Here is a 10,865-nt window from a genome sequence, read left to right as displayed (position 1 = left end):
GAAGCGCTGGGGGAGCGCGATGCGGTGTGGGGCAGCGCCTTCCCCCGCTAGCCGCGGCCGTGCACCCGCCTGCTCTGCGTGGGCGAGGAGCGGTGCTGTTAGGCCCGAGAGATTCTGCAGTTGGAGATGAGGGTTTATGGGCATCACCCTGGCTTAAGGAAAGTCACTTGCGCATCACCAGCCTGCTCCCATGTGCTTCTGCAGAGCTCAGCAACTTTCGTTATAATTACTGTAATTAAAAAGGGTTGCAAATGGGGCTTTCCCCATTATGTTCTTTGATGCAAAGAAGCTGTTTTGTCTGGCTTCTGATAGGTGACAGCATTTGCCTTCCTGAGTCAGCCAGCGTGAGTTAATGGTGGTGTTCTCCTGAATGGAGGTCTGCAGAACCTGACCTTCTACGTGTTGGGACACACGAACACTTAACAGCCAAATACAAATTATTTTAATAAAAGACCTAGCCAACAGTTGTTAAATGTAATGGCAGTTGTTACAGCGTGACTAACTGTTGTTACTTACCATATGCAGATTTCAAATGAGGCTAAAAATAGAATTCTCTCCTTTGTTATTTCATAATATACTTTGTCCTCTGTGACAGATATTGTTCATAACTTTCAAGAATTGCACATCGTAACTTCGCTCTCTCAATACCCGATGGTTCTCCCTTCGGAGATGAGAGAATTTAGGCACAAACAGCTAGGCCCTATAACATCAGGAAAGGAGAAGCATTGCACAGAAGGCAACACTGGGAAGCTCCATAGAGTTGCCTTTCGTTTCATCCTTTGGAACAAAAATCTGGAATCGTCTCAAACCTTCCCAGTCCTGGACAACAGAGATGAATGTCATGGGAGCTCCCCCAGGCAGCAGCCATCTGTCTTGCTTTCCCCCTCCTTGAACCAGCCTGGGTCTCCTGTCACACAGCACCTGCAGCAGCCGTGCAGCTAGAGAAAATACTGGCCCCGAAACCACGCTTTTGTGGAGCTGGTTGCCAGCCCAAAGGATGGCACAATGCCAGCGCAGCCTGCAGTAAATAAATCGGAGAAATCTTGTCACGTTTCACTGGGAGCGTGGCTCAAAGTTGCAGAGAGCGTCTGCAATTATTCAGGCACTTCCAAGAGCTTCTTCCATAATGACCTCTCCTTCCACCGGTGCTTTCCTGGCTGGCTTTTTTTTCTGAGGCAGATGGTTTTAGCAAATCTGCATTACCTTTCTGCAGGCTTAGTAAGTAGAAGGAAGTTGTAGCAATAAATTATGAATGTAAATACTCCTATTCTGCAGCAGTTCAATACAGATGATGGGGTTTCAGCAGATTTAGAGAGAGGGCAAGCAAAGCTATTGTGAAAGTTGCTAAATGCTTCTCATTCTTAGAAGCCATTCGCTGAAGGCAAACTTTAGTAATTTGTTAAAAAAAAGAAGGGGGGAAAAAAAAAGAAAACCCCCACAAAGTACGGCATGTTTCTTGAAGAATGTTTCAATGCTTGTTTGCTGGAGACACAATATCTGCTGCTCTCTTTTTCAAAATGCATGACTGTAGCATGATTTCGTCAGGACAAGGAAGCATTTCATAAAAATGAACATAATTGTCAGTTGCCCAACTGTGCCAAACAGAGGTGGCGAGACCTGTGAACACACATAGCCCTCCACACCCTCTGCTTCGTCTCCTCATGTCCTAACCGTGGGTACCTCTCACCCTGGCAGCAGCAGCTTTCTTGCCTTTATTTACCAGCTCCTCTCAGAGAAGTGCCCTTCCCCTGCCCTCAGGACAGCCCTGCTCCTGAGTTACCTGGGCTGTGCCTTCATGTTTGACCTCTTGTGTCACCATGCCGGTTACTCAGATACACAGACACTGGGAATGCCAGTCTGCGTGTGAGGTCTGTATCTAGTTTAGCAGGAGGTAAATATGCTCCAACTACCAAAAAAACCTGGCATGCAGCACATGTTTGTATAAATGGGCAAGCTGAGGCCATACTGCTTAACACTGCCACTGCTGGGCTGAATTCCCCTGTGCGCCACTGCAGACCCTGGCTGTGACACCCAGAGGGGATCACCCCTACGGACAGAGACCTTCGGGAGGGTGGCAGAGCTCTTCTGTTGGACCTCCTCTTGCCTTGCAATGGTACATGGAAAGGAAATGGGCTATGGTTTGGACCTCTACAGTACCCTGAATTCCAGCTGTAACTTCTGCTTGTTGTGGCCAGTGTAATTTAGAGTGGCTTAAAAGTGGCTTCAAGGACCAGCACCTCTATAGAGGCTTCTGTACCTGAGGGAAATGGGAATATGGGCACTGAGGTGTATTTATCCTCAGATGCACCCTGATCTCTACTCTTCAAATTAGCACCAACTCCCTAGAGAGCCCCAGAGAGCAGGGAAGTGGGTGCTGAGGGCGATCTCCCTGTAGGGCTGAGGGTCCTAAGCCAACCCACCCTCTGAAGGCTGTGGGCTGCAGGCAGTGGCTTACCACTGGCAGAATAACTTCTGGTACAAATGGCGTTTGTGTGCTTGCCCCCGGGCAGGGCTGGACAACCAGAGAGGTGGACCACGGCCGCCGCTTCCCCCTGACCGTCCAGGCTCAGCAGCACCGCCACCACCACCGCCGCCGCCTTCATCAGCTGTCAGAAATGGCTTCCAGGATCCAGGTGATGGTAAGCCATGCTCCCAGTTGTTTGCCTTTGATAGAGACCGTGTAGCAGATTTTGGCCTCAATACTTCAAAAAAGGTTTGGGATAGAAGCTTTGTTTCTAGTGCAGACCTTTTGATTTCTGACCAATAGAGGTGTCATTTGGGTCTTGACTAACCCTGCCAAGTAAGAACAGAGTAAATATGCCATACCCAGAGCAGAACTGCAAAGTCATCAATACAGTCTCCAAAATACCCCTTTGAAAAATAGTCTCAAAAAAAGAAACGTATTCACCATGCTTTGCTTTGCCGCAATACAGAAATAAGGCCTAAGGGGATTGTTCTGACTCTACTACGAATTCAAACCATAGCTACACTAAGACTCTTTGGAAGTCAGAACAAGTTAGATGATGGCTCAAAAGCTGAAAGCTGAAAAACAGATGAGGGAAGAGATTGTCAGAACACTGCTGAAAATGTCAAGTATCTCTCTTTGTGCTAGTGTTTATTGAAAAGGTGAGGTCCAAGTTTACTGTGTTTTAAAGATTCATTGTGCTTTTCTTTTTGATTACTCTCTATTTGCAAAGGACAGATAAATCTTTCAGCTAATTATGGGAGGCCAAAATTGCTATTTCTGATATTTATACGGTTAGAAAAAGCAAGCAGAAAATTAAACTGTAACTCACACTTTTGAAGCATCTTCGCACATCAGATAAGGCAGGTGGGTCACAGACGCATTTTTTCCAACACAAGTCATTTGCAGAGTTCAGAACCTTCACCTCCTTTACACATTGGTTTCTAATTGCAGCCATTGGGAGTAAACACAGAAAAACTGGATCCCAGCAAATAACCACATGTAGAACTGCCAAGGCAAAACTTACGCAGCTGTTCATTATGTTATGCAATAAAATATAACAGTATTGCAAGAAAGTTATGGTTGCAAAGTCCTGAAGCAACCAAGTGAAGAAATGACAAAGTTTAAGATAACCCACACTTTCTTCCTTGGGCCTCCAAATTCAAGTGCAGAACAGAGCTCCATAAAAGTTTCCTATTATTTCAGTGAAGAAACTGATCAGCTTGTCTTAGTCTTCAGAATCCTATAGACTCAGTAAGTACACCAATAGGGCCCCTGTACTCTCAGGAGATACGGTTTCAACTGATGTATTTCTCCATTTGTGACACTAGTTACACGTTTCTCTGTCATATATTTTATCATAATAGTCCCAAATTTTCCTTTTGATGCTTTTGAGCTCTGTATATCAAGGAAGTATGAATGTCAGAAAATTCTACACCCAGGAACAAAATACTGTTCTGAAGTAGGAGACACTGCATTTCTGGTAACCCATATATATGTGTGCATGTGTGTGTTAAAAAGGAGATCTGTTATACATGGAAGGGAACATGGCACTTATTCCAGTGGAATTATGGCCATTTTCCTGATCTGTGATTTTGCGTTAATTGGCTAAGTGATCAGATAAAGTTAATAAGAATTTTCATTCTCAAACTAACCTAAAGCGTCTTCTTCCCTGACTTCCCAATAGGATGCTAGTTCAATACTCAGCTATGTAAGCATTTTGCAATATAAAACATGTATTAAACGTGATGTTAATGTCAATTTACTTTCCTGAAGGTGTGTCGCAAAACTAACGAGTAAATTGTGTGGCATTATTTTCAGATGAATGGGAAAGCAGATTTTCTTTTCATCCTATATCTGATTTACCACCTCCAGAGCCATATGTACCCGTGAACAGAAGTTATCCCAGTAAACTAGCAAGAAATGAAAGTAGAGGTAAGTTTGTTCCACTTCTGCTGTTGGAATTTCAATGTATCATCCTAAAAACAATGTGGATGGGGAAGAGACTGAATGCTGAGGTTTCAAAACTTCTTGGGCTAACAGCCTGGTCACCCTTCCCCACCACACAGAAAAAGCTAAATGCACGTTCACAGGCACAACCCCTCTTAAACTTGTATTTGAGGGGGTAATTGTTTGGGTTTTAAGTTGGAACGTGTAAGAGACCACCTCTGCCATTATAGTCAGCCCTTCTGCTACAGGTAGCCAGAACCACAAAATCCCCTAGGACTTCCCCCTCGTTTCCCATCTAAATTCGTGCACAACTCATTTATTATTGTGCCAATGTCGTCCTTGAATTTAGTTATCCTCCCTCCTTGGTGTATTAAATCCCTAATATTTTTTAAGACAACAGTCGTATTGTCTTTCAGCTTTTTTTTTGCTGGGCTGATTAAATCAGGATATACTACACTCTGCTTCCAAGCTGTGTTCTCTGATCATCAGGGTTGCTTCTGCATACAACACAGTTTGATTTTATCTTTTCCAATCAGTGTTACATGCTGTTCCAGTTCAGGTCTCAACCGTGTCTTCTAAAACAGCATAGATGTTTCCTATCTTCACTAGTGGTATTTTACCTGATACACCCAAGGATCAATTTACTTCTTTCACAACCAGTGACATCGGCGGTGCATAGTTATCCTATAATCATCTGTACACTCAGATGTTTCTCTCTCCTGTTTCCAAATGATGAGGTTTTGGTTTGGAGCAGAAATTCCTGTTAGTCTCTGACCCTTCACTTTGCCCTGATAGCTTTCATCCCATTCGTATAATTCCGCAAAGAAAGGCAAAGTAATGGATGCCTTTTTTATGCTGCCTTTCATGAGTTTTCCATTAAAATCTTCATATAGGGAAAAACATGAAGAGCTTTGAAATGTTACTGTATTTAGAGCTTGCCACTTTCATGGAAATTTGCATGTGTTGCAAGTAGCACTGAGAAGGTGTGTGTTCACATAAAATAGTAAGGCTAACAAGAGCTGTCAGACTGTTTCGAGATGGGGACAAAGGGATAAAATACATATGCTTTCCAGACATTTGGGGATAGTGTTAGTTAAAAACTTTCTTTTACACCGATTGACGTTCCGATGTTGTTTAACGTACTAACCAGAAACTCTACAGAGTTTTTTTAGGAAAATAGCTAGGCAAGAAAATGAGTAGACCTTCACCAGTTACTGAATTAATGACTGGGATGTAAACTCTCACTTTGAAAGAAACCAGGAGGAGTAACACAAAAAACTTTCTTTCCCTTTTAGGTGGCTCTGGCCGAAAAGAAAGAGGTGCCCCCCCGCTTCCGCCTATACCAAGGTGAAATGGGTTCTGGCCCATCTTTGGGCGACGTCTGTTTTCAAGTTTCCTTCGAGTCAGCTCTCCTGTCCACATCATTGGAAAGTTGTCTGTTTTGCTTTATTTCCACTTTTGGCTTGTCAGCTGGAACAAACTTCAGTCTATTACAGAAGTAATAGATACAGCTTATGAACTATAGTTGCTCAAAGCTATAAATTTTATTTGCTTATACTGCAGGCTGTCATGAAAGGCGTTTTGCGGACCATACACAACATACGTGCCTCATGCTTACTGTGTCCAGCCCTGTCCCCTTGAAAGCTCCACAAGATGTCTGGCTTTGAATTGAATTGAATGAGAGCTGGAACAATGCTGTTTCATTCACTTTGGGTACAGTGGCTGTGTTATTTGAATGATAAAGTACAGTCTATTTTCTGTTTAAAAAACAGTTGCTGGGGAAAACCATGTAGCCAAGAGTCCCCTGGATCCTTCTTTGCATGCCTAACTTGGCCCATCTGCTTCTGCAAGCCTACTACATGGTGACCAAGAGTTCATCCTAAACCTTTTCACTTCAGCTTAGCCAAGCAAATGTTGTTTTAAACAATAGATAGCACATCCTGCCCCAAGGATGGAGTGTGTCTGGCCTTGTTTTCATCTGCGGAGAATCTTCCAAAGAAAAGCACAAGAGAACAATTCAGCAGCATAAAAATACCTTTTCTTTTTTACCCCTCTTTCCTTGTTTTTTAGTGGTGTTACACTTTTAGTCACCTAATTCTTTCCTACTCTGATGTGGACCACCCCACAGTCATCCATGTCCTGGATTATTGTAAAGCCTTCTACCTGAGACGACATGCGAAGAGTCCTCAGCAAGTAGTCTCGGTGCAAATGCAGCAATCATTGTAGTTGCAGGCTGCTTCTGTAAAGCATTGCTAACACCAGTGCTCCACAGACTGCTTTCCAGTTGTTTCTTTGGTACAATTAAATGGTGGGTTTGACTTAAAAAGCTTCCTGGGGCTTAGGTCAGAAGTCTCAGAGAGATTGTGTTTGACTTGCGTTACAGTAGAGCAGCTGAGGTCAAAAACGTGCTGAACTGAAAGCCCTTTGATGTAGTGAAGAAGGTCTGGGGTTTTAGCGTTCAAGTGGGAGCATCAGCTCCAAAATTTGCTGTCTGCACTTGGTTCAAGAGAAATGGGAACATTTGGCCTTCTGAGTTTACCATGAAGCCTGTCCTTTCAAACTTTGCTGAAAGGACTCTCCGCAGAGAGCTGCAAGGCTTACATTAATAGAAGAGAGAGTAAAGTATTCTAACATTGTGACGATTGGTTTGTATCTTTAATGGCTTTTGAATTTTGTACGTGAGAAAAGAGCTCATTGTGTGAGTCCATTTTACAAATGGATCTAAACACATATAAAATGCCTTTGGAAATTAGAGGTAGAGTGTAATTCTGGATTTGAAATATTGCTGAGTGATAGCTCTTTGTTAATTGGACTTCTGAAGGTTAGCTCTGAAAAATTTCTCCTCAATGGTTTCTGTTTCTTTGGTGTACTCCCTGGGATCCCTACCAAGCCTGTATCAGCAGCCATGCTGATTAAGAAAGACCAATAAATAAAAGAATTAGTCATGTACGTTAAGAAAATGTTTTTCTAGCATGGGAGACATGATCCTAAGTACGCTCTGTGGCTAGAATGAGGTCAGTTTCTTTAGCTGCAGAGAGTCTGGACCCCACTGAAGCGTTTGTGCGTAGGGCTCTTTGCTCTGTCAGTGGGCACGGAGGGGCAGATCTCCTTTCTGCCTGACAGCCTGGACAGGGGATGACACAGAGTTGGGTTTGGCCAGATCAAATTTAATTTGGCCTTTTCAGTGCTTGTTTACAAAATCTTGTTAGCTGTGATAGCATTTGATTATGTACCTGTTTTTTACATTTTTATATCTAATGACATATTTTAAGTTACTATTTATGGTCTTGAACCTGCAATTCATGCGCAGGCGCGGGGGTGTATCTACATCTAATTGCAGGATCGTGGCTGTAAGAGTTTCTTAAACAGATATTAGTGGGACCTCCATGTGACAGGTGCACCTTGGGATCAAACCTAGCGCAGTACTGAATTTGTATATGTATTTTATGGATGTCACTTAAACAAAGTGCCTGTCTCTTTGGGATATTGTTATGTGAATAGAAGTCCAAATAAGATTTTTAGGATAATAACTTAAAGGATAAATTATTGTATTCATGTTTTTAAACTGAAGCACTTATAACTTTCTAAGGAACAACATTTTGAATTTAAGAATACAATATTTTTAGTACCTTGACCTGATTAATATCCTTATCCTTATTAGTATCCAAACAGCTATGCAGCCAAAAAAAAACCAAAACCCTCCAGAAACAATACCTTTTTTGCAACTTACCTGCTTCCAGCATGACTGTTCGAGTAAGTCAACAAAAATGCTGCACATTGTTCTGCCAACTCTCTGCATCATTTGAAATACCCTATATTTGATCTTTTGAGCAAGGTTTTCTGACCAGAAATTCTGGACCACTACCAAAGACTTGGCAAACCAGCTTCAGTCTCACTTTAAAATGTGCTGTGTAAAAGGCCCTCAGTCAAAAAGCCAAGAAACCTGAGCTGCTTCAGTTTTAGCACTTCTTTGTACTATAGAAACCTCTTCAAAAGGGATGTTTGGCATATATGTAAAATAGCTTAACAATGCAGAAAGAGGTATTTTTTCATCTAACAACTTTACTATTTATATCTTTCGCTATAAAAGTCCCTAGATATATTCCAGAACAATGCAACATTTTATCATTCAATGTATTGCTTCATATATCAGTAGCTAATTAGACTATGATCACTATTAAAGTATTTATTTCACTATGAAGTGTTAAAAAGGAAGAATGCAAAACATACTGAATCAGTGGTGCCTTATGACTTTTTTAGTCAACTGTTCTGTGTCTCACTAGAAAAATTAATAGGCGTCGTTCTGCCAAGTCCTAATGTAAATAGCGGCAACAGTAGCATTATGCAGTGTTTGAGCCAAGTCCTGCTGTTGTGCCGTGCTCGGTCTGCTAATTTCAGATTGAGCTCAGTGTATGGAGAGACTATTGGATCAGTCTTTAGGTGAGATGTAGGTGGGCACTGGTTAACCTCACAATCAACTCTTGGTATGGCTCTGGAAATTTAACCCTTTCCCCAAACCAGTGTCTTACCCTGCTGTCCATACAGCCCAGCTGACTTCAGCGTGGTTGCATAGGTTATTAGAGAACTAAATTTGATTCACTGCTTTCATATAAGATTTAGTGGGTTTGTTTCAATGGCATTGTATTGTAAACCTTCACACCTCAAACTATCTCTGTATGTCATCACTAGGACGTTGTGTGCCGATGGCCATGGATGTTCATTTTTGTTTAATTCAAGTCAGTAAATGAAATGGGAATAACTTTTGTACCATGTGTTAATAATTTCTGCTCAATATTTTTGGAAGAAAAGCACATGTTATGTCTGTTACGACTTTCTGCACCAGCCTTTGGGAGAAGAGGTCACAGTGATTAATGTTCAGGATTGTTAAAGGAAACGCAGCCTGTGATTCAGGAAGCACGTATTTCTGCAAATGAACTACTTCTTAAAGAAGGTCACAAAGTTCTTGTTTAGAAGCCAGCATTTCCCAACACTAAAAGAAGCATAAAAGTGATTTTATTTTTCTGCAAGACTGAACTATTAAAGAAGTTCTTTAAATTGTCGCTTAAAAAACTGGATGGTGGTTTCTCCTGGAAGCAGCAACTGTTTACATGTCACGTGCAGAAGTAGGTCTCTGTTGGAGGAGAAGATGAGGGAGCTAAACTGCTATCATGCTTCACATATATTGTAACACAACAATTTGCTGTGCAAAAGTATGCAAATAAAAAGGGTATTTTTTGCCTTAGAAGCAAAGAATGGAGTTGAATGGTCAAACTGGGATTGTTTCAAACAGAATGTCAAACGTCAAGAGACCTAGAGAGGGCCCCTCAGCCACAGGATGCTGGAAAGGATCAGAGTGCTCAAGGAACTACAAACGAATTGGCTGAACGTTGTTATCAATACTAGAGTACAAATCGCGATATAAGATGTGCATGTATGTAATACCACATCATAATAGTATGAACACTGTCGTCTCACAGTCGGGTGCGACCAACCTGTTATGGCGGTACATTGACTCTGTGTAACATACATTGTATGAGCTTTACTCTTTCAATCGGTATTCATCAGAAAATAAGGAGAATCTCTATTCTAGGACACCCCATAACACATTTAAGCGTAGCTAGTTCATGGACTGGTTCTTCATGTATGTTAGGAGAAAACTGGGATCTTTTAGCCTGGAAGGTGGAAGCATCCGGACCATTCACTTAAAATGTGACCTTGGAGCACTGGCAAAAAGGGGAGTGTTGGAGTTACTCAGCAGAAGCAGGGCACACGTGTCTGTTCTCAGTGAGTGAGTGTGCAGGAGGTAGGTAGGCAGACTAAAAGAAAAAAAATGGAAACCGCGTGTCTTAAAAAAGGGAGTAACCCTTCATGTTGCCATTTTGAAATACAGTTTGTCTGTGATAAATGTTCTTTACTGTAAACTAATGCATGCAAAGGAAGACCTCTGAATTTGGACTTCCAAAGCCACACAAGACTATGAGAGAGGGAGAGAAACATAATTTAAAACATAGGCTGAGCAGAAAGTACCACGTTTTTATCAGATGCTTAAAGTTTGAGCTTTTTATAAAACAGTAACCTAGTTCTGTGAATATTTTTTTGCTTCACATTTATTTTGTATGTGATTTTGTTCTCCTTATTTTTCTGTCCTATGCCAAATAAATTTTACTTTTATTTAATTGGTGGTGCAGAGTATTGCATCGAGAACACCCACAGTTGCTTCCTTGACAGAAACACAAGAAAGTCGGCTTTAGCAAGGAGCGTAACAGCGAGCCTGGCGGGAGCTGGGGCCGGTCGTTCTCCTCCCCTCCTGCCTGCCGCTGCGCAGCAGCACAGCCGGAATGCGCAGAGGACTTTGGGCCTCCATACAGGGAAGATTAGACACCTGCAGATAAGGAGAAATAATGAGTTTAGTTCAGGATAAAGAACAATTGAGAAGCTGTGGGTCAGTGAC

The 10,865-nt window shown here is 42.0% G+C and overlaps 1 long non-coding RNA gene across 1 annotated transcript; it reads left to right on the top strand.

Annotated features, from left to right (window-relative positions):
* Positions 1-2,503: 2,503 nt before the first annotated feature.
* Positions 2,504-10,530, top strand: LOC118452503. Its single transcript, XR_004842282.1, has 3 exons — positions 2,504-2,639; positions 4,286-4,399; positions 5,710-10,530. It is a non-coding gene; the product is annotated as an uncharacterized LOC118452503 (long non-coding RNA).
* Positions 10,531-10,865: the final 335 nt, after the last annotated feature.

The sequence above is a fragment of the Egretta garzetta genome, unplaced genomic scaffold, assembly GCF_000687185.1.
Source record: "Egretta garzetta isolate BGI_Z169 unplaced genomic scaffold, ASM68718v1 scaffold16, whole genome shotgun sequence".
Classification (NCBI taxonomy): domain Eukaryota; kingdom Metazoa; phylum Chordata; class Aves; order Pelecaniformes; family Ardeidae; genus Egretta; species Egretta garzetta.
The sequence above is the reverse complement of the archived record's forward strand: the minus strand, read 5'-3'. Positions and strand labels throughout refer to the sequence as shown.